The sequence below is a fragment of the Phyllobates terribilis genome, unplaced genomic scaffold (assembly GCF_046119375.1).
Source record: "Phyllobates terribilis strain yellow unplaced genomic scaffold, ASM4611937v1 Scaffold_123__1_contigs__length_5148117, whole genome shotgun sequence".
Taxonomy (NCBI): domain Eukaryota; kingdom Metazoa; phylum Chordata; class Amphibia; order Anura; family Dendrobatidae; genus Phyllobates; species Phyllobates terribilis.
In genome coordinates this window covers 232,512-254,351 of record NW_027362883.1, presented here as the reverse complement: position 1 = coordinate 254,351, position 21,840 = coordinate 232,512, and the positions used below count along the sequence as shown (strand labels likewise).

General features: G+C 45.0%; 17 non-coding genes across 17 annotated transcripts; all 17 read right to left on the bottom strand.

Moving 5' to 3' along the window:
* Positions 1 to 221: 221 nt before the first annotated feature.
* Positions 222 to 412, bottom strand: LOC141202745 (U2 spliceosomal RNA). The gene has a single exon (XR_012273900.1). It is a non-coding gene; the product is annotated as a U2 spliceosomal RNA (small nuclear RNA).
* A 1,115-nt stretch (positions 413 to 1,527) lies between these two features.
* Positions 1,528 to 1,718, bottom strand: LOC141202743 (U2 spliceosomal RNA). The gene has a single exon (XR_012273899.1). It is a non-coding gene; the product is annotated as a U2 spliceosomal RNA (small nuclear RNA).
* Positions 1,719 to 2,833: 1,115 nt separating this feature from the next.
* Positions 2,834 to 3,024, bottom strand: LOC141202742 (U2 spliceosomal RNA). Its single transcript, XR_012273898.1, has one exon. It is a non-coding gene; the product is annotated as a U2 spliceosomal RNA (small nuclear RNA).
* A 1,115-nt stretch (positions 3,025 to 4,139) lies between these two features.
* On the bottom strand, positions 4,140 to 4,330 carry LOC141202741 (U2 spliceosomal RNA). Its single transcript, XR_012273897.1, has one exon. It is a non-coding gene; the product is annotated as a U2 spliceosomal RNA (small nuclear RNA).
* A 1,115-nt stretch (positions 4,331 to 5,445) lies between these two features.
* Positions 5,446 to 5,636, bottom strand: LOC141202740 (U2 spliceosomal RNA). Its single transcript, XR_012273896.1, has one exon. It is a non-coding gene; the product is annotated as a U2 spliceosomal RNA (small nuclear RNA).
* Positions 5,637 to 6,751: 1,115 nt separating this feature from the next.
* LOC141202738 (U2 spliceosomal RNA) lies at positions 6,752 to 6,942 on the bottom strand. The gene has a single exon (XR_012273894.1). It is a non-coding gene; the product is annotated as a U2 spliceosomal RNA (small nuclear RNA).
* Positions 6,943 to 8,056: 1,114 nt separating this feature from the next.
* Positions 8,057 to 8,247, bottom strand: LOC141202316 (U2 spliceosomal RNA). Its single transcript, XR_012273593.1, has one exon. It is a non-coding gene; the product is annotated as a U2 spliceosomal RNA (small nuclear RNA).
* A 1,115-nt stretch (positions 8,248 to 9,362) lies between these two features.
* Positions 9,363 to 9,553, bottom strand: LOC141202737 (U2 spliceosomal RNA). Its single transcript, XR_012273893.1, has one exon. It is a non-coding gene; the product is annotated as a U2 spliceosomal RNA (small nuclear RNA).
* Positions 9,554 to 10,668: 1,115 nt separating this feature from the next.
* Positions 10,669 to 10,859, bottom strand: LOC141202323 (U2 spliceosomal RNA). Its single transcript, XR_012273599.1, has one exon. It is a non-coding gene; the product is annotated as a U2 spliceosomal RNA (small nuclear RNA).
* A 1,114-nt stretch (positions 10,860 to 11,973) lies between these two features.
* On the bottom strand, positions 11,974 to 12,164 carry LOC141202734 (U2 spliceosomal RNA). The gene has a single exon (XR_012273892.1). It is a non-coding gene; the product is annotated as a U2 spliceosomal RNA (small nuclear RNA).
* A 1,115-nt stretch (positions 12,165 to 13,279) lies between these two features.
* LOC141202722 (U2 spliceosomal RNA) lies at positions 13,280 to 13,470 on the bottom strand. Its single transcript, XR_012273891.1, has one exon. It is a non-coding gene; the product is annotated as a U2 spliceosomal RNA (small nuclear RNA).
* Positions 13,471 to 14,585: 1,115 nt separating this feature from the next.
* On the bottom strand, positions 14,586 to 14,776 carry LOC141202711 (U2 spliceosomal RNA). Its single transcript, XR_012273890.1, has one exon. It is a non-coding gene; the product is annotated as a U2 spliceosomal RNA (small nuclear RNA).
* Positions 14,777 to 15,888: 1,112 nt separating this feature from the next.
* LOC141202700 (U2 spliceosomal RNA) lies at positions 15,889 to 16,079 on the bottom strand. The gene has a single exon (XR_012273889.1). It is a non-coding gene; the product is annotated as a U2 spliceosomal RNA (small nuclear RNA).
* A 1,112-nt stretch (positions 16,080 to 17,191) lies between these two features.
* LOC141202379 (U2 spliceosomal RNA) lies at positions 17,192 to 17,382 on the bottom strand. Its single transcript, XR_012273654.1, has one exon. It is a non-coding gene; the product is annotated as a U2 spliceosomal RNA (small nuclear RNA).
* A 1,115-nt stretch (positions 17,383 to 18,497) lies between these two features.
* Positions 18,498 to 18,689, bottom strand: LOC141202437 (U2 spliceosomal RNA). Its single transcript, XR_012273710.1, has one exon. It is a non-coding gene; the product is annotated as a U2 spliceosomal RNA (small nuclear RNA).
* A 1,113-nt stretch (positions 18,690 to 19,802) lies between these two features.
* LOC141202436 (U2 spliceosomal RNA) lies at positions 19,803 to 19,994 on the bottom strand. The gene has a single exon (XR_012273709.1). It is a non-coding gene; the product is annotated as a U2 spliceosomal RNA (small nuclear RNA).
* Positions 19,995 to 21,107: 1,113 nt separating this feature from the next.
* LOC141202689 (U2 spliceosomal RNA) lies at positions 21,108 to 21,298 on the bottom strand. The gene has a single exon (XR_012273888.1). It is a non-coding gene; the product is annotated as a U2 spliceosomal RNA (small nuclear RNA).
* Between the last annotated feature and the right edge of the window lie 542 nt (positions 21,299 to 21,840).

Below are 21,840 nucleotides of genomic sequence, written 5' to 3'. Positions count from 1 at the left end.
GAAAGATAGCATTGCATCACATTACATGGCAATGCAATGCACAGTTGCTGAAGTTGAACCAAAATGAGCTTGTAATCTGGCTTCTGCAACTTTGAACATGAAAAATCCAATGAGGAGAAGAAAAGCAAAGCCAAAGAGTCCATCCCAAAATCCGACAAACAAGCAAAATGAACAAAAAACATTGAATTCAATTCTTTCTGATTTTAGAAACTGCATTAAAGAAGGGGTGCACCGGTCCTGGAGATACTGCAATACCAGGTCAATGCGTGGAGTGGACAGAGCAAGCTCTTTTTCCATCTCCCTGTTCTAAAAATCCATTTAATATATGGTCCCCAGATAGGGGACGTATCAGATATTAAACTGATAAGAACAGATACTACACTTGATCTTAGCCAAAAGGCCGAGAAGCGATAACCAGAATTGGTTTCAAACTACGGAGCCACCCAAGGATCCTGAAAAGTCCATTTGTGGAGATGAGCTCCTGGACTCCCGTTAAGAAGACATGTTGTCAACCTCTAGATCCCTTACATGCCTGCACTTTTCGGCTTGCTGCTGCTGCAATCCACGCGTTTTAGATCTGCATAACTCCACCTCTTTAAACACAGCACCTTCACCCCCTGCTGTTCCCACCTGCCTCAACACCGTTGGAAGGGAGGAGAACCAATTAAGGCGGGGGGTGTGGTGGAACGAGCAGCTGTCTACCCTTAGCAGGAGGGCTCCTGATTACATACCTCTCCTGCTGCTGCTGCTGCTGGCTGTCCAGCAGCAGACTGAAGGTGGCTGCTGCTGTGCACAGGTATATAAAGGCTCAGAGCCTATTATGACACGCGCAGCCAGCGTTCCATTGCCACATTCCATCTACTGCAGGCAGGATACCTGGCTGGCTGAATGTCGCTGAGAAGCTCACAGAGACCGCCATAAGCAACAGTTTAACAGAATGCCACAGACTAATCAACCAAACTTTTTGGGTTGGGTTCTCTTTTATAGTCTGCAGGCATTAAATGAAAGAAGTCAGTGTTCCAGCAGAAGGAGACAACGTTTCAGAAAAGGCATTGTAGCAAACCAAAAAAGAAATTTTAAGCGCAGCAGAGTAACCAGCGCACATACCTGTTAGCTCAGGTGAGTTTAAAAGGCTGCTGTTGATAACAAGGGCATTTGCTAAATAGATGGTGTGTGTGCAACAATATACTGAAAGGTCAATTATATTGTGCAGCTTATCTCACCACCTGTAGTTATTTAGGTGAAAGCTCCAAAATGCTTGCCTAATATGTCTGTTTATCCAAAAGGAAGTAAAAAGGGAGAGCTAGAAAGATAGCATTGCATCACATTACATGGCAATGCAATACACAGTTGCTGAAGTTGAACCAAAATGAGCTTGTAACCTGGCTTCTGCAACTTTGAACATGAAAAATCCAATGAGGAGAAGAAAAGCAAAGCCAAAGAGTCCATCCCAAAATCCGACAAACAAGCAAAATGAACAAAAAACATTGAATTCAATTCTTTCTGATTTTAGAAACTGCATTAAAGAAGGGGTGCACCGGTCCTGGAGATACTGCAATACCAGGTCAATGCGTGGAGTGGACAGAGCAAGCTCTTTTTCCATCTCCCTGTTCTAAAAATCCATTTAATATATGGTCCCCAGATAGGGGACGTATCAGATATTAAACTGATAAGAACAGATACTACACTTGATCTTAGCCAAAAGGCCGAGAAGCGATAACCAGAATTGGTTTCAAACTACGGAGCCACCCAAGGATCCTGAAAAGTCCATTTGTGGAGATGAGCTCCTGGACTCCCGTTAAGAAGACATGTTGTCAACCTCTAGATCCCTTACATGCCTGCACTTTTCGGCTTGCTGCTGCTGCAATCCACGCGTTTTAGATCTGCATAACTCCACCTCTTTAAACACAGCACCTTCACCCCCTGCTGTTCCCACCCGCCTCAACACCGTTGGAAGGGAGGAGAACCAATTAAGGCGGGGGGTGGGGTGGAACGAGCAGCTGTCTACCCTTAGCAGGAGGGCTCCTGATTACATACCTCTCCTGCTGCTGCTGCTGCTGGCTGTCCAGCAGCAGACTGAAGGTGGCTGCTGCTGTGCACAGGTATATAAAGGCTCAGAGCCTATTATGACACGCGCAGCCAGCGTTCCATTGCCACATTCCATCTACTGCAGGCAGGATACCTGGCTGGCTGAATGTCGCTGAGAAGCTCACAGAGACCGCCATAAGCAACAGTTTAACAGAATGCCACAGACTAATCAACCAAACTTTTTGGGTTGGGTTCTCTTTTATAGTCTGCAGGCATTAAATGAAAGAAGTCAGTGTTCCAGCAGAAGGAGACAACGTTTCAGAAAAGGCATTGTAGCAAACCAAAAAAGAAATTTTAAGCGCAGCAGAGTAACCAGCGCACATACCTGTTAGCTCAGGTGAGTTTAAAAGGCTGCTGTTGATAACAAGGGCATTTGCTAAATAGATGGTGTGTGTGCAACAATATACTGAAAGGTCAATTATATTGTGCAGCTTATCTCACCACCTGTAGTTATTTAGGTGAAAGCTCCAAAATGCTTGCCTAATATGTCTGTTTATCCAAAAGGAAGTAAAAAGGGAGAGCTAGAAAGATAGCATTGCATCACATTACATGGCAATGCAATGCACAGTTGCTGAAGTTGAACCAAAATGAGCTTGTAATCTGGCTTCTGCAACTTTGAACATGAAAAATCCAATGAGGAGAAGAAAAGCAAAGCCAAAGAGTCCATCCCAAAATCCGACAAACAAGCAAAATGAACAAAAAACATTGAATTCAATTCTTTCTGATTTTAGAAACTGCATTAAAGAAGGGGTGCACCGGTCCTGGAGATACTGCAATACCAGGTCAATGCGTGGAGTGGACAGAGCAAGCTCTTTTTCCATCTCCCTGTTCTAAAAATCCATTTAATATATGGTCCCCAGATAGGGGACGTATCAGATATTAAACTGATAAGAACAGATACTACACTTGATCTTAGCCAAAAGGCCGAGAAGCGATAACCAGAATTGGTTTCAAACTACGGAGCCACCCAAGGATCCTGAAAAGTCCATTTGTGGAGATGAGCTCCTGGACTCCCGTTAAGAAGACATGTTGTCAACCTCTAGATCCCTTACATGTCTGCACTTTTCGGCTTGCTGCTGCTGCAATCCACGCGTTTTAGATCTGCATAACTCCACCTCTTTAAACACAGCACCTTCACCCCCTGCTGTTCCCACCCGCCTCAACACCGTTGGAAGGGAGGAGAACCAATTAAGGCGGGGGGTGGGGTGGAACGAGCAGCTGTCTACCCTTAGCAGGAGGGCTCCTGATTACATACCTCTCCTGCTGCTGCTGCTGCTGGCTGTCCAGCAGCAGACTGAAGGTGGCTGCTGCTGTGCACAGGTATATAAAGGCTCAGAGCCTATTATGACACGCGCAGCCAGCGTTCCATTGCCACATTCCATCTACTGCAGGCAGGATACCTGGCTGGCTGAATGTCGCTGAGAAGCTCACAGAGACCGCCATAAGCAACAGTTTAACAGAATGCCACAGACTAATCAACCAAACTTTTTGGGTTGGGTTCTCTTTTATAGTCTGCAGGCATTAAATGAAAGAAGTCAGTGTTCCAGCAGAAGGAGACAACGTTTCAGAAAAGGCATTGTAGCAAACCAAAAAAGAAATTTTAAGCGCAGCAGAGTAACCAGCGCACATACCTGTTAGCTCAGGTGAGTTTAAAAGGCTGCTGTTGATAACAAGGGCATTTGCTAAATAGATGGTGTGTGTGCAACAATATACTGAAAGGTCAATTATATTGTGCAGCTTATCTCACCACCTGTAGTTATTTAGGTGAAAGCTCCAAAATGCTTGCCTACTATGTCTGTTTATCCAAAAGGAAGTAAAAAGGGAGAGCTAGAAAGATAGCATTGCATCACATTACATGGCAATGCAATGCACAGTTGCTGAAGTTGAACCAAAATGAGCTTGTAATCTGGCTTCTGCAACTTTGAACATGAAAAATCCAATGAGGAGAAGAAAAGCAAAGCCAAAGAGTCCATCCCAAAATCCGACAAACAAGCAAAATGAACAAAAAACATTGAATTCAATTCTTTCTGATTTTAGAAACTGCATTAAAGAAGGGGTGCACCGGTCCTGGAGATACTGCAATACCAGGTCAATGCGTGGAGTGGACAGAGCAAGCTCTTTTTCCATCTCCCTGTTCTAAAAATCCATTTAATATATGGTCCCCAGATAGGGGACGTATCAGATATTAAACTGATAAGAACAGATACTACACTTGATCTTAGCCAAAAGGCCGAGAAGCGATAACCAGAATTGGTTTCAAACTACGGAGCCACCCAAGGATCCTGAAAAGTCCATTTGTGGAGATGAGCTCCTGGACTCCCGTTAAGAAGACATGTTGTCAACCTCTAGATCCCTTACATGCCTGCACTTTTCGGCTTGCTGCTGCTGCAATCCACGCGTTTTAGATCTGCATAACTCCACCTCTTTAAACACAGCACCTTCACCCCCTGCTGTTCCCACCCGCCTCAACACCGTTGGAAGGGAGGAGAACCAATTAAGGCGGGGGGTGGGGTGGAACGAGCAGCTGTCTACCCTTAGCAGGAGGGCTCCTGATTACATACCTCTCCTGCTGCTGCTGCTGCTGGCTGTCCAGCAGCAGACTGAAGGTGGCTGCTGCTGTGCACAGGTATATAAAGGCTCAGAGCCTATTATGACACGCGCAGCCAGCGTTCCATTGCCACATTCCATCTACTGCAGGCAGGATACCTGGCTGGCTGAATGTCGCTGAGAAGCTCACAGAGACCGCCATAAGCAACAGTTTAACAGAATGCCACAGACTAATCAACCAAACTTTTTGGGTTGGGTTCTCTTTTATAGTCTGCAGGCATTAAATGAAAGAAGTCAGTGTTCCAGCAGAAGGAGACAACGTTTCAGAAAAGGCATTGTAGCAAACCAAAAAAGAAATTTTAAGCGCAGCAGAGTAACCAGCGCACATACCTGTTAGCTCAGGTGAGTTTAAAAGGCTGCTGTTGATAACAAGGGCATTTGCTAAATAGATGGTGTGTGTGCAACAATATACTGAAAGGTCAATTATATTGTGCAGCTTATCTCACCACCTGTAGTTATTTAGGTGAAAGCTCCAAAATGCTTGCCTAATATGTCTGTTTATCCAAAAGGAAGTAAAAAGGGAGAGCTAGAAAGATAGCATTGCATCACATTACATGGCAATGCAATGCACAGTTGCTGAAGTTGAACCAAAATGAGCTTGTAATCTGGCTTCTGCAACTTTGAACATGAAAAATCCAATGAGGAGAAGAAAAGCAAAGCCAAAGAGTCCATCCCAAAATCCGACAAACAAGCAAAATGAACAAAAAACATTGAATTCAATTCTTTCTGATTTTAGAAACTGCATTAAAGAAGGGGTGCACCGGTCCTGGAGATACTGCAATACCAGGTCAATGCGTGGAGTGGACAGAGCAAGCTCTTTTTCCATCTCCCTGTTCTAAAAATCCATTTAATATATGGTCCCCAGATAGGGGACGTATCAGATATTAAACTGATAAGAACAGATACTACACTTGATCTTAGCCAAAAGGCCGAGAAGCGATAACCAGAATTGGTTTCAAACTACGGAGCCACCCAAGGATCCTGAAAAGTCCATTTGTGGAGATGAGCTCCTGGACTCCCGTTAAGAAGACATGTTGTCAACCTCTAGATCCCTTACATGCCTGCACTTTTCGGCTTGCTGCTGCTGCAATCCACGCGTTTTAGATCTGCATAACTCCACCTCTTTAAACACAGCACCTTCACCCCCTGCTGTTCCCACCCGCCTCAACACCGTTGGAAGGGAGGAGAACCAATTAAGGCGGGGGGTGGGGTGGAACGAGCAGCTGTCTACCCTTAGCAGGAGGGCTCCTGATTACATACCTCTCCTGCTGCTGCTGCTGCTGGCTGTCCAGCAGCAGACTGAAGGTGGCTGCTGCTGTGCACAGGTATATAAAGGCTCAGAGCCTATTATGACACGCGCAGCCAGCGTTCCATTGCCACATTCCATCTACTGCAGGCAGGATACCTGGCTGGCTGAATGTCGCTGAGAAGCTCACAGAGACCGCCATAAGCAACAGTTTAACAGAATGCCACAGACTAATCAACCAAACTTTTTGGGTTGGGTTCTCTTTTATAGTCTGCAGGCATTAAATGAAAGAAGTCAGTGTTCCAGCAGAAGGAGACAACGTTTCAGAAAAGGCATTGTAGCAAACCAAAAAAGAAATTTTAAGCGCAGCAGAGTAACCAGCGCACATACCTGTTAGCTCAGGTGAGTTTAAAAGGCTGCTGTTGATAACAAGGGCATTTGCTAAATAGATGGTGTGTGTGCAACAATATACTGAAAGGTCAATTATATTGTGCAGCTTATCTCACCACCTGTAGTTATTTAGGTGAAAGCTCCAAAATGCTTGCCTAATATGTCTGTTTATCCAAAAGGAAGTAAAAAGGGAGAGCTAGAAAGATAGCATTGCATCACATTACATGGCAATGCAATGCACAGTTGCTGAAGTTGAACCAAAATGAGCTTGTAATCTGGCTTCTGCAACTTTGAACATGAAAAATCCAATGAGGAGAAGAAAAGCAAAGCCAAAGAGTCCATCCCAAAATCCGACAAACAAGCAAAATGAACAAAAAACATTGAATTCAATTCTTTCTGATTTTAGAAACTGCATTAAAGAAGGGGTGCACCGGTCCTGGAGATACTGCAATACCAGGTCAATGCGTGGAGTGGACAGAGCAAGCTCTTTTTCCATCTCCCTGTTCTAAAAATCCATTTAATATATGGTCCCCAGATAGGGGACGTATCAGATATTAAACTGATAAGAACAGATACTACACTTGATCTTAGCCAAAAGGCCGAGAAGCGATAACCAGAATTGGTTTCAAACTACGGAGCCACCCAAGGATCCTGAAAAGTCCATTTGTGGAGATGAGCTCCTGGACTCCCGTTAAGAAGACATGTTGTCAACCTCTAGATCCCTTACATGCCTGCACTTTTCGGCTTGCTGCTGCTGCAATCCACGCGTTTTAGATCTGCATAACTCCACCTCTTTAAACACAGCACCTTCACCCCCTGCTGTTCCCACCCGCCTCAACACCGTTGGAAGGGAGGAGAACCAATTAAGGCGGGGGGTGGGGTGGAACGAGCAGCTGTCTACCCTTAGCAGGAGGGCTCCTGATTACATACCTCTCCTGCTGCTGCTGCTGCTGGCTGTCCAGCAGCAGACTGAAGGTGGCTGCTGCTGTGCACAGGTATATAAAGGCTCAGAGCCTATTATGACACGCGCAGCCAGCGTTCCATTGCCACATTCCATCTACTGCAGGCAGGATACCTGGCTGGCTGAATGTCGCTGAGAAGCTCACAGAGACCGCCATAAGCAACAGTTTAACAGAATGCCACAGACTAATCAACCAAACTTTTTGGGTTGGGTTCTCTTTTATAGTCTGCAGGCATTAAATGAAAGAAGTCAGTGTTCCAGCAGAAGGAGACAACGTTTCAGAAAAGGCATTGTAGCAAACCAAAAAAGAAATTTTAAGCGCAGCAGAGTAACCAGCGCACATACCTGTTAGCTCAGGTGAGTTTAAAAGGCTGCTGTTGATAACAAGGGCATTTGCTAAATAGATGGTGTGTGTGCAACAAATACTGAAAGGTCAATTATATTGTGCAGCTTATCTCACCACCTGTAGTTATTTAGGTGAAAGCTCCAAAATGCTTGCCTAATATGTCTGTTTATCCAAAAGGAAGTAAAAAGGGAGAGCTAGAAAGATAGCATTGCATCACATTACATGGCAATGCAATGCACAGTTGCTGAAGTTGAACCAAAATGAGCTTGTAATCTGGCTTCTGCAACTTTGAACATGAAAAATCCAATGAGGAGAAGAAAAGCAAAGCCAAAGAGTCCATCCCAAAATCCGACAAACAAGCAAAATGAACAAAAAACATTGAATTCAATACTTTCTGATTTTAGAAACTGCATTAAAGAAGGGGTGCACCGGTCCTGGAGATACTGCAATACCAGGTCAATGCGTGGAGTGGACAGAGCAAGCTCTTTTTCCATCTCCCTGTTCTAAAAATCCATTTAATATATGGTCCCCAGATAGGGGATGTATCAGATATTAAACTGATAAGAACAGATACTACACTTGATCTTAGCCAAAAGGCCGAGAAGCGATAACCAGAATTGGTTTCAAACTACGGAGCCACCCAAGGATCCTGAAAAGTCCATTTGTGGAGATGAGCTCCTGGACTCCCGTTAAGAAGACATGTTGTCAACCTCTAGATCCCTTACATGCCTGCACTTTTCGGCTTGCTGCTGCTGCAATCCACGCGTTTTAGATCTGCATAACTCCACCTCTTTAAACACAGCACCTTCACCCCCTGCTGTTCCCACCCGCCTCAACACCGTTGGAAGGGAGGAGAACCAATTAAGGCGGGGGGTGGCGTGGAACGAGCAGCTGTCTACCCTTAGCAGGAGGGCTCCTGATTACATACCTCTCCTGCTGCTGCTGCTGCTGGCTGTCCAGCAGCAGACTGAAGGTGGCTGCTGCTGTGCACAGGTATATAAAGGCTCAGAGCCTATTATGACACGCGCAGCCAGCGTTCCATTGCCACATTCCATCTACTGCAGGCAGGATACCTGGCTGGCTGAATGTCGCTGAGAAGCTCACAGAGACCGCCATAAGCAACAGTTTAACAGAATGCCACAGACTAATCAACCAAACTTTTTGGGTTGGGTTCTCTTTTATAGTCTGCAGGCATTAAATGAAAGAAGTCAGTGTTCCAGCAGAAGGAGACAACGTTTCAGAAAAGGCATTGTAGCAAACCAAAAAAGAAATTTTAAGCGCAGCAGAGTAACCAGCGCACATACCTGTTAGCTCAGGTGAGTTTAAAAGGCTGCTGTTGATAACAAGGGCATTTGCTAAATAGATGGTGTGTGTGCAACAATATACTGAAAGGTCAATTATATTGTGCAGCTTATCTCACCACCTGTAGTTATTTAGGTGAAAGCTCCAAAATGCTTGCCTAATATGTCTGTTTATCCAAAAGGAAGTAAAAAGGGAGAGCTAGAAAGATAGCATTGCATCACATTACATGGCAATGCAATGCACAGTTGCTGAAGTTGAACCAAAATGAGCTTGTAATCTGGCTTCTGCAACTTTGAACATGAAAAATCCAATGAGGAGAAGAAAAGCAAAGCCAAAGAGTCCATCCCAAAATCCGACAAACAAGCAAAATGAACAAAAAACATTGAATTCAATTCTTTCTGATTTTAGAAACTGCATTAAAGAAGGGGTGCACCGGTCCTGGAGATACTGCAATACCAGGTCAATGCGTGGAGTGGACAGAGCAAGCTCTTTTTCCATCTCCCTGTTCTAAAAATCCATTTAATATATGGTCCCCAGATAGGGGACGTATCAGATATTAAACTGATAAGAACAGATACTACACTTGATCTTAGCCAAAAGGCCGAGAAGCGATAACCAGAATTGGTTTCAAACTACGGAGCCACCCAAGGATCCTGAAAAGTCCATTTGTGGAGATGAGCTCCTGGACTCCCGTTAAGAAGACATGTTGTCAACCTCTAGATCCCTTACATGCCTGCACTTTTCGGCTTGCTGCTGCTGCAATCCACGCGTTTTAGATCTGCATAACTCCACCTCTTTAAACACAGCACCTTCACCCCCTGCTGTTCCCACCCGCCTCAACACCGTTGGAAGGGAGGAGAACCAATTAAGGCGGGGGGTGGGGTGGAACGAGCAGCTGTCTACCCTTAGCAGGAGGGCTCCTGATTACATACCTCTCCTGCTGCTGCTGCTGCTGGCTGTCCAGCAGCAGACTGAAGGTGGCTGCTGCTGTGCACAGGTATATAAAGGCTCAGAGCCTATTATGACACGCGCAGCCAGCGTTCCATTGCCACATTCCATCTACTGCAGGCAGGATACCTGGCTGGCTGAATGTCGCTGAGAAGCTCACAGAGACCGCCATAAGCAACAGTTTAACAGAATGCCACAGACTAATCAACCAAACTTTTTGGGTTGGGTTCTCTTTTATAGTCTGCAGGCATTAAATGAAAGAAGTCAGTGTTCCAGCAGAAGGAGACAACGTTTCAGAAAAGGCATTGTAGTAAACCAAAAAAGAAATTTTAAGCGCAGCAGAGTAACCAGCGCACATACCTGTTAGCTCAGGTGAGTTTAAAAGGCTGCTGTTGATAACAAGGGCATTTGCTAAATAGATGGTGTGTGTGCAACAATATACTGAAAGGTCAATTATATTGTGCAGCTTATCTCACCACCTGTAGTTATTTAGGTAAAAGCTCCAAAATGCTTGCCTAATATGTCTGTTTATCCAAAAGGAAGTAAAAAGGGAGAGCTAGAAAGATAGCATTGCATCACATTACATGGCAATGCAATGCACAGTTGCTGAAGTTGAACCAAAATGAGCTTGTAATCTGGCTTCTGCAACTTTAAACATGAAAAATCCAATGAGGAGAAGAAAAGCAAAGCCAAAGAGTCCATCCCAAAATCCGACAAACATGCAAAATGAACAAAAAACATTGAATTCAATTCTTTCTGATTTTAGAAACTGCATTAAAGAAGGGGTGCACCGGTCCTGGAGATACTGCAATACCAGGTCAATGCGTGGAGTGGACAGAGCAAGCTCTTTTTCCATCTCCCTGTTCTAAATATCCATTTAATATATGGTCCCCAGATAGGGGACGTATCAGATATTAAACTGATAAGAACAGATACTACACTTGATCTTAGCCAAAAGGCCGAGAAGCGATAACCAGAATTGGTTTCAAACTACGGAGCCACCCAAGGATCCTGAAAAGTCCATTTGTGGAGATGAGCTCCTGGACTCCCGTTAAGAAGACATGTTGTCAACCTCTAGATCCCTTACATGCCTGCACTTTTCGGCTTGCTGCTGCAGCAATCCACGCGTTTTAGATCTGCATAACTCCACCTCTTTAAACACAGCACCTTCACCCCCTGCTGTTCCCACCCGCCTCAACACCGTTGGAAGGGAGGAGAACCAATTAAGGCGGGGGTGGGGTGAAACGAGCAGCTGTCTACCCTTAGCAGGAGGGCTCCTGATTACATACCTCTCCTGCTGCTGCTGCTGCTGGCTGTCCAGCAGCAGACTGAAGGTGGCTGCTGCTGTGCACAGGTATATAAAGGCTCAGAGCCTATTATGACACGCGCAGCCAGCGTTCCATTGCCACATTCCATCTACTGCAGGCAGGATACCTGGCTGGCTGAATGTCGCTGAGAAGCTCACAGAGACCGCCATAAGCAACAGTTTAACAGAATGCCACAGACTAATCAACCAAACTTTTTGGGTTGGGTTCTCTTTTATAGTCTGCAGGCATTAAATGAAAGAAGTCAGTGTTCCAGCAGAAGGAGACAACGTTTCAGAAAAGGCATTGTAGCAAACCAAAAAAGAAATTTTAAGCGCAGCAGAGTAACCAGCGCACATACCTGTTAGCTCAGGTGAGTTTAAAAGGCTGCTGTTGATAACAAGGGCATTTGCTAAATAGATGGTGTGTGTGCAACAATATACTGAAAGGTCAATTATATTGTGCAGCTTATCTCACCACCTGTAGTTATTTAGGTGAAAGCTCCAAAATGCTTGCCTAATATGTCTGTTTATCCAAAAGGAAGTAAAAAGGGAGAGCTAGAAAGATAGCATTGCATCACATTACATGGCAATGCAATGCACAGTTGCTGAAGTTGAACCAAAATGAGCTTGTAATCTGGTTTCTGCAACTTTGAACATGAAAAATCCAATGAGGAGAAGAAAAGCAAAGCCAAAGAGTCCATCCCAAAATCCGACAAACAAGCAAAATGAACAAAAAACATTGAATTCAATTCTTTCTGATTTTAGAAACTGCATTAAAGAAGGGGTGCACCGGTCCTGGAGATACTGCAATACCAGGTCAATGCGTGGAGTGGACAGAGCAAGCTCTTTTTCCATCTCCCTGTTCTAAAAATCCATTTAATATATGGTCCCCAGATAGGGGACGTATCAGATATTAAACTGATAAGAACAGATACTACACTTGATCTTAGCCAAAAGGCCGAGAAGCGATAACCAGAATTGGTTTCAAACTACGGAGCCACCCAAGGATCCTGAAAAGTCCATTTGTGGAGATGAGCTCCTGGACTCCCGTTAAGAAGACATGTTGTCAACCTCTAGATCCCTTACATGCCTGCACTTTTCGGCTTGCTGCTGCTGCAATCCACGCGTTTTAGATCTGCATAACTCCACCTCTTTAAACACAGCACCTTCACCCCCTGCTGTTCCCACCCGCCTCAACACCGTTGGAAGGGAGGAGAACCAATTAAGGCGGGGGGTGGGGTGGAACGAGCAGCTGTCTACCCTTAGCAGGAGGGCTCCTGATTACATACCTCTCCTGCTGCTGCTGCTGCTGGCTGTCCAGCAGCAGACTGAAGGTGGCTGCTGCTGTGCACAGGTATATAAAGGCTCAGAGCCTATTATGACACGCGCAGTCAGCGTTCCATTGCCACATTCCATCTACTGCAGGCAGGATACCTGGCTGGCTGAATGTCGCTGAGAAGCTCACAGAGACCGCCATAAGCAACAGTTTAACAGAATGCCACAGACTAATCAACCAAACTTTTTGGGTTGGGTTCTCTTTTATAGTCTGCAGGCATTAAATGAAAGAAGTCAGTGTTCCAGCAGAAGGAGACAACGTTTCAGAAAAGGCATTGTAGCAAACCAAAAAAGAAATTTTAAGCGCAGCAGAGTAACCAGCGCACATACCTGTTAGCTCAGGTGAGTTTAAAAGGCTGCTGTTGATAACAAGGGCATTTGCTAAATAGATGGTGTGTGTGCAACAATATACTGAAAGGTAAATTATATTGTGCAGCTTATCTCACCACCTGTAGTTATTTAGGTGAAAGCTCCAAAATGATTGCCTAAAATGTCTGTTTATCCAAAAGGAAGTAAAAAGGGAGAGCTAGAAAGATAGCATTGCATCACATTACATGGCAATGCAATGCACAGTTGCTGAAGTTGAACCAAAATGAGCTTGTAATCTGGCTTCTGCAACTTTGAACATGAAAAATCCAATGAGGAGAAGAAAAGCAAAGCCAAAGAGTCCATCCCAAAATCCGACAAACAAGCAAAATGAACAAAAAACATTGAATTCAATTCTTTCTGATTTTAGAAACTGCATTAAAGAAGGGGTGCACCGGTCCTGGAGATACTGCAATACCAGGTCAATGCGTGGAGTGGACAGAGCAAGCTCTTTTTCCATCTCCCTGTTCTAAAAATCCATTTAATATATGGTCCCCAGATAGGGGACGTATCAGATATTAAACTGATAAGAACAGATACTACACTTGATCTTAGCCAAAAGGCCGAGAAGCGATAACCAGAATTGGTTTCAAACTACGGAGCCACCCAAGGATCCTGAAAAGTCCATTTGTGGAGATGAGCTCCTGGACTCCCGTTAAGAAGACATGTTGTCAACCTCTAGATCCCTTACATGCCTGCACTTTTCGGCTTGCTGCTGCTGCAATCCACGCGTTTTAGATCTGCATAACTCCACCTCTTTAAACACAGCACCTTCACCCCCTGCTGTTCCCACCCGCCTCAACACCGTTGGAAGGGAGGAGAACCAATTAAGGCGGGGGGTGGGGTGGAACGAGCAGCTGTCTACCCTTAGCAGGAGGGCTCCTGATTACATACCTCTCCTGCTGCTGCTGCTGCTGGCTGTCCAGCAGCAGACTGAAGGTGGCTGCTGCTGTGCACAGGTATATAAAGGCTCAGAGCCTATTATGACACGCGCAGCCAGCGTTCCATTGCCACATTCCATCTACTGCAGGCAGGATACCTGGCTGGCTGAATGTCGCTGAGAAGCTCACAGAGACCGCCATAAGCAACAGTTTAACAGAATGCCACAGACTAATCAACCAAACTTTTTGGGTTGGGTTCTCTTTTATAGTCTGCAGGCATTAAATGAAAGAAGTCAGTGTTCCAGCAGAAGGAGACAACGTTTCAGAAAAGGCATTGTAGCAAACCAAAAAAGAAATTTTAAGCGCAGCAGAGTAACCAGCGCACATACCTGTTAGCTCAGGTGAGTTTAAAAGGCTGCTGTTGATAACAAGGGCATTTGCTAAATAGATGGTGTGTGTGCAACAATATACTGAAAGGTCAATTATATTGTGCAGCTTATCTCACCACCTGTAGTTATTTAGGTGAAAGCTCCAAAATGCTTGCCTAATATGTCTGTTTATCCAAAAGGAAGTAAAAAGGGAGAGCTAGAAAGATAGCATTGCATCACATTACATGGCAATGCAATGCACAGTTGCTGAAGTTGAACCAAAATGAGCTTGTAATCTGGCTTCTGCAACTTTGAACATGAAAAATCCAATGAGGAGAAGAAAAGCAAAGCCAAAGAGTCCATCCCAAAATCCGACAAACAAGCAAAATGAACAAAAAACATTGAATTCAATTCTTTCTGATTTTAGAAACTGCATTAAAGAAGGGGTGCACCGGTCCTGGAGATACTGCAATACCAGGTCAATGCGTGGAGTGGACAGAGCAAGCTCTTTTTCCATCTCCCTGTTCTAAAAATCCATTTAATATATGGTCCCCAGATAGGGGACGTATCAGATATTAAACTGATAAGAACAGATACTACACTTGATCTTAGCCAAAAGGCCGAGAAGCGATAACCAGAATTGGTTTCAAACTACGGAGCCACCCAAGGATCCTGAAAAGTCCATTTGTGGAGATGAGCTCCTGGACTCCCGTTAAGAAGACATGTTGTCAACCTCTAGATCCCTTACATGCCTGCACTTTTCGGCTTGCTGCTGCTGCAATCCACGCGTTTTAGATCTGCATAACTCCACCTCTTTAAACACAGCACCTTCACCCCCTGCTGTTCCCACCCGCCTCAACACCGTTGGAAGGGAGGAGAACCAATTAAGGCGGGGGGTGGGGTGGAACGAGCAGCTGTCTACCCTTAGCAGGAGGGCTCCTGATTACATACCTCTCCTGCTGCTGCTGCTGGCTGTCCAGCAGCAGACTGAAGGTGGCTGCTGCTGTGCACAGGTATATAAAGGCTCAGAGCCTATTATGACACGCGCAGCCAGCGTTCCATTGCCACATTCCATCTACTGCAGGCAGGATACCTGGCTGGCTGAATGTCGCTGAGAAGCTCACAGAGACCGCCATAAGCAACAGTTTAACAGAATGCCACAGACTAATCAACCAAACTTTTTGGGTTGGGTTCTCTTTTATAGTCTGCAGGCATTAAATGAAAGAAGTCAGTGTTCCAGCAGAAGGAGACAACGTTTCAGAAAAGGCATTGTAGCAAACCAAAAAAGAAATTTTAAGCGCAGCAGAGTAACCAGCGCACATACCTGTTAGCTCAGGTGAGTTTAAAAGGCTGCTGTTGATAACAAGGGCATTTGCTAAATAGATGGTGTGTGTGCAACAATATACTGAAAGGTCAATTATATTGTGCAGCTTATCTCACCACCTGTAGTTATTTAGGTGAAAGCTCCAAAATGCTTGCCTAATATGTCTGTTTATCCAAAAGGAAGTAAAAAGGGAGAGCTAGAAAGATAGCATTGCATCACATTACATGGCAATGCAATGCACAGTTGCTGAAGTTGAACCAAAATGAGCTTGTAATCTGGCTTCTGCAACTTTGAACATGAAAAATCCAATGAGGAGAAGAAAAGCAAAGCCAAAGAGTCCATCCCAAAATCCGACAAACAAGCAAAATGAACAAAAAACATTGAATTCAATTCTTTCTGATTTTAGAAACTGCATTAAAGAAGGGGTGCACCGGTCCTGGAGATACTGCAATACCAGGTCAATGCGTGGAGTGGACAGAGCAAGCTCTTTTTCCATCTCCCTGTTCTAAAAATCCATTTAATATATGGTCCCCAGATAGGGGACGTATCAGATATTAAACTGATAAGAACAGATACTACACTTGATCTTAGCCAAAAGGCCGAGAAGCGATAACCAGAATTGGTTTCAAACTACGGAGCCACCCAAGGATCCTGAAAAGTCCATTTGTGGAGATGAGCTCCTGGACTCCCGTTAAGAAGACATGTTGTCAACCTCTAGATCCCTTACATGCCTGCACTTTTCGGCTTGCTGCTGCTGCAATCCACGCGTTTTAGATCTGCATAACTCCACCTCTTTAAACACAGCACCTTCACCCCCTGCTGTTCCCACCCGCCTCAACACCGTTGGAAGGGAGGAGAACCAATTAAGGCGGGGGGTGGGGTGGAATGAGCAGCTGTCTACCCTTAGCAGGAGGGCTCCTGATTACATACCTCTCCTGCTGCTGCTGTTGGCTGTCCAGCAGCAGACTGAAGGTGGCTGCTGCTGTGCACAGGTATATAAAGGCTCAGAGCCTATTATGACACGCGCAGCCAGCGTTCCATTGCCACATTCCATCTACTGCAGGCAGGATACCTGGCTGGCTGAATGTCGCTGAGAAGCTCACAGAGACCGCCATAAGCAACAGTTTAACAGAATGCCACAGACTAATCAACCAAACTTTTTGGGTTGGGTTCTCTTTTATAGTCTGCAGGCATTAAATGAAAGAAGTCAGTGTTCCAGCAGAAGGAGACAACGTTTCAGAAAAGGCATTGTAGCAAACCAAAAAAGAAATTTTAAGCGCAGCAGAGTAACCAGCGCACATACCTGTTAGCTCAGGTGAGTTTAAAAGGCTGCTGTTGATAACAAGGGCATTTGCTAAATAGATGGTGTGTGTGCAACAATATACTGAAAGGTCAATTATATTGTGCAGCTTATCTCACCACCTGTAGTTATTTAGGTGAAAGCTCCAAAATGCTTGCCTAATATGTCTGTTTATCCAAAAGGAAGTAAAAAGGGAGAGCTAGAAAGATAGCATTGCATCACATTACATGGCAATGCAATGCACAGTTGCTGAAGTTGAACCAAAATGAGCTTGTAATCTGGCTTCTGCAACTTTGAACATGAAAAATCCAATGAGGAGAAGAAAAGCAAAGCCAAAGAGTCCATCCCAAAATCCGACAAACAAGCAAAATGAACAAAAAACATTGAATTCAATTCTTTCTGATTTTAGAAACTGCATTAAAGAAGGGGTGCACCGGTCCTGGAGATACTGCAATACCAGGTCAATGCGTGGAGTGGACAGAGCAAGCTCTTTTTCCATCTCCCTGTTCTAAAAATCCATTTAATATATGGTCCCCAGATAGGGGACGTATCAGATATTAAACTGATAAGAACAGATACTACACTTGATCTTAACCAAAAGGCCGAGAAGCGATAACCAGAATTGGTTTCAAACTACGGAGCCACCCAAGGATCCTGAAAAGTCCATTTGTGGAGATGAGCTCCTGGACTCCCGTTAAGAAGACATGTTGTCAACCTCTAGATCCCTTACATGCCTGCACTTTTCGGCTTGCTGCTGCTGCAATCCACGCGTTTTAGATCTGCATAACTCCACCTCTTTAAACACAGCACCTTCACCCCCTGCTGTTCCCACCCGCCTCAACACCGTTGGAAGGGAGGAGAACCAATTAAGGCGGGGGGTGGGGTGGAACGAGCAGCTGTCTACCCTTAGCAGGAGGGCTCCTGATTACATACCTCTCCTGCTGCTGCTGCTGCTGGCTGTCCAGCAGCAGACTGAAGGTGGCTGCTGCTGTGCACAGGTATATAAAGGCTCAGAGCCTATTATGACACGCGCAGCCAGCGTTCCATTGCCACATTCCATCTACTGCAGGCAGGATACCTGGCTGGCTGAATGTCGCTGAGAAGCTCACAGAGACCGCCATAAGCAACAGTTTAACAGAATGCCACAGACTAATCAACCAAACTTTTTGGGTTGGGTTCTCTTTTATAGTCTGCAGGCATTAAATGAAAGAAGTCAGTGTTCCAGCAGAAGGAGACAACGTTTCAGAAAAGGCATTGTAGCAAACCAAAAAAGAAATTTTAAGTGCAGCAGAGTAACCAGCGCACATACCTGTTAGCTCAGGTGAGTTTAAAAGGCTGCTGTTGATAACAAGGGCATTTGCTAAATAGATGGTGTGTGTGCAACAATATACTGAAAGGTCAATTATATTGTGCAGCTTATCTCACCACCTGTAGTTATTTAGGTGAAAGCTCCAAAATGCTTGCCTAATATGTCTGTTTATCCAAAAGGAAGTAAAAAGGGAGAGCTAGAAAGATAGCATTGCATCACATTACATGGCAATGCAATGCACAGTTGCTGAAGTTGAACCAAAATGAGCTTGTAATCTGGCTTCTGCAACTTTGAACATGAAAAATCCAATGAGGAGAAGAAAAGCAAAGCCAAAGAGTCCATCCCAAAATCCGACAAACAAGCAAAATGAACAAAAAACATTGAATTCAATTCTTTCTGATTTTAGAAACTGCATTAAAGAAGGGGTGCACCGGTCCTGGAGATACTGCAATACCAGGTCAATGCGTGGAGTGGACAGAGCAAGCTCTTTTTCCATCTCCCTGTTCTAAAAATCCATTTAATATATGGTCCCCAGATAGGGGACGTATCAGATATTAAACTGATAAGAACAGATACTACACTTGATCTTAGCCAAAAGGCCGAGAGCGATAACCAGAATTGGTTTCAAACTACGGAGCCACCCAAGGATCCTGAAAAGTCCATTTGTGGAGATGAGCTCCTGGACTCCCGTTAAGAAGACATGTTGTCAACCTCTAGATCCCTTACATGCCTGCACTTTTCGGCTTGCTGCTGCTGCAATCCACGCGTTTTAGATCTGCATAACTCCACCTCTTTAAACACAGCACCTTCACCCCCTGCTGTTCCCACCCGCCTCAACACCGTTGGAAGGGAGGAGAACCAATTAAGGCGGGGGGTGGGGTGGAACGAGCAGCTGTCTACCCTTAGCAGGAGGGCTCCTGATTACATACCTCTCCTGCTGCTGCTGCTGCTGGCTGTCCAGCAGCAGACTGAAGGTGGCTGCTGCTGTGCACAGGTATATAAAGGCTCAGAGCCTATTATGACACGCGCAGCCAGCGCTCCATTGCCACATTCCATCTACTGCAGGCAGGATACCTGGCTGGCTGAATGTCGCTGAGAAGCTCACAGAGACCGCCATAAGCAACAGTTTAACAGAATGCCACAGACTAATCAACCAAACTTTTTGGGTTGGGTTCTCTTTTATAGTCTGCAGGCATTAAATGAAAGAAGTCAGTGTTCCAGCAGAAGGAGACAACGTTTCAGAAAAGGCATTGTAGCAAACCAAAAAAGAAATTTTAAGCGCAGCAGAGTAACCAGCGCACATACCTGTTAGCTCAGGTGAGTTTAAAAGGCTGCTGTTGATAACAAGGGCATTTGCTAAATAGATGGTGTGTGTGCAACAATATACTGAAAGGTCAATTATATTGTGCAGCTTATCTCACCACCTGTAGTTATTTAGGTGAAAGCTCCAAAATGCTTGCCTAATATGTCTGTTTATCCAAAAGGAAGTAAAAAGGGAGAGCTAGAAAGATAGCATTGCATCACATTACATGGCAATGCAATGCACAGTTGCTGAAGTTGAACCAAAATGAGCTTGTAATCTGGCTTCTGCAACTTTGAACATGAAAAATCCAATGAGGAGAAGAAAAGCAAAGCCAAAGAGTCCATCCCAAAATCCGACAAACAAGCAAAATGAACAAAAAACATTGAATTCAATTCTTTCTGATTTTAGAAACTGCATTAAAGAAGGGGTGCACCGGTCCTGGAGATACTGCAATACCAGGTCAATGCGTGGAGTGGACAGAGCAAGCTCTTTTTCCATCTCCCTGTTCTAAAAATCCATTTAATATATGGTCCCCAGATAGGGGACGTATCAGATATTAAACTGATAAGAACAGATACTACACTTGATCTTAGCCAAAAGGCCGAGAGCGATAACCAGAATTGGTTTCAAACTACGGAGCCACCCAAGGATCCTGAAAAGTCCATTTGTGGAGATGAGCTCCTGGACTCCCGTTAAGAAGACATGTTGTCAACCTCTAGATCCCTTACATGCCTGCACTTTTCGGCTTGCTGCTGCTGCAATCCACGCGTTTTAGATCTGCATAACTCCACCTCTTTAAACACAGCACCTTCACCCCCTGCTGTTCCCACCCGCCTCAACACCGTTGGAAGGGAGGAGAACCAATTAAGGCGGGGGGTGGGGTGGAACGAGCAGCTGTCTACCCTTAGCAGGAGGGCTCCTGATTACATACCTCTCCTGCTGCTGCTGCTGCTGGCTGTCCAGCAGCAGACTGAAGGTGGCTGCTGCTGTGCACAGGTATATAAAGGCTCAGAGCCTATTATGACACGCGCAGCCAGCGTTCCATTGCCACATTCCATCTACTGCAGGCAGGATACCTGGCTGGCTGAATGTCGCTGAGAAGCTCACAGAGACCGCCATAAGCAACAGTTTAACAGAATGCCACAGACTAATCAACCAAACTTTTTGGGTTGGGTTCTCTTTTATAGTCTGCAGGCATTAAATGAAAGAAGTCAGTGTTCCAGCAGAAGGAGACAACGTTTCAGAAAAGGCATTGTAGCAAACCAAAAAAGAAATTTTAAGCGCAGCAGAGTAACCAGCGCACATACCTGTTAGCTCAGGTGAGTTTAAAAGGCTGCTGTTGATAACAAGGGCATTTGCTAAATAGATGGTGTGTGTGCAACAATATACTGAAAGGTCAATTATATTGTGCAGCTTATCTCACCACCTGTAGTTATTTAGGTGAAAGCTCCAAAATGCTTGCCTAATATGTCTGTTTATCCAAAAGGAAGTAAAAAGGGAGAGCTAGAAAGATAGCATTGCATCACATTACATGGCAATGCAATGCACAGTTGCTGAAGTTGAACCAAAATGAGCTTGTAATCTGGCTTCTGCAACTTTGAACATGAAAAATCCAATGAGGAGAAGAAAAGCAAAGCCAAAGAGTCCATCCCAAAATCCGACAAACAAGCAAAATGAACAAAAAACATTGAATTCAATTCTTTCTGATTTTAGAAACTGCATTAAAGAAGGGGTGCACCGGTCCTGGAGATACTGCAATACCAGGTCAATGCGTGGAGTGGACAGAGCAAGCTCTTTTTCCATCTCCCTGTTCTAAAAATCCATTTAATATATGGTCCCCAGATAGGGGACGTATCAGATATTAAACTGATAAGAACAGATACTACACTTGATCTTAGCCAAAAGGCCGAGAAGCGATAACCAGAATTGGTTTCAAACTACGGAGCCACCCAAGGATCCTGAAAAGTCCATTTGTGGAGATGAGCTCCTGGACTCCCGTTAAGAAGATATGTTGTCAACCTCTAGATCCCTTACATGCCTGCACTTTTCGGCTTGCTGCTGCTGCAATCCACGCGTTTTAGATCTGCATAACTCCACCTCTTTAAACACAGCACCTTCACCCCCTGCTGTTCCCACCCGCCTCAACACCGTTGGAAGGGAGGAGAACCAATTAAGGCGGGGGGTGGGGTGGAACGAGCAGCTGTCTACCCTTAGCAGGAGGGCTCCTGATTACATACCTCTCCTGCTGCTGCTGCTGCTGGCTGTCCAGCAGCAGACTGAAGGTGGCTGCTGCTGTGCACAGGTATATAAAGGCTCAGAGCCTATTATGACACGCGCAGCCAGCGTTCCATTGCCACATTCCATCTACTGCAGGCAGGATACCTGGCTGGCTGAATGTCGCTGAGAAGCTCACAGAGACCGCCATAAGCAACAGTTTAACAGAATGCCACAGACTAATCA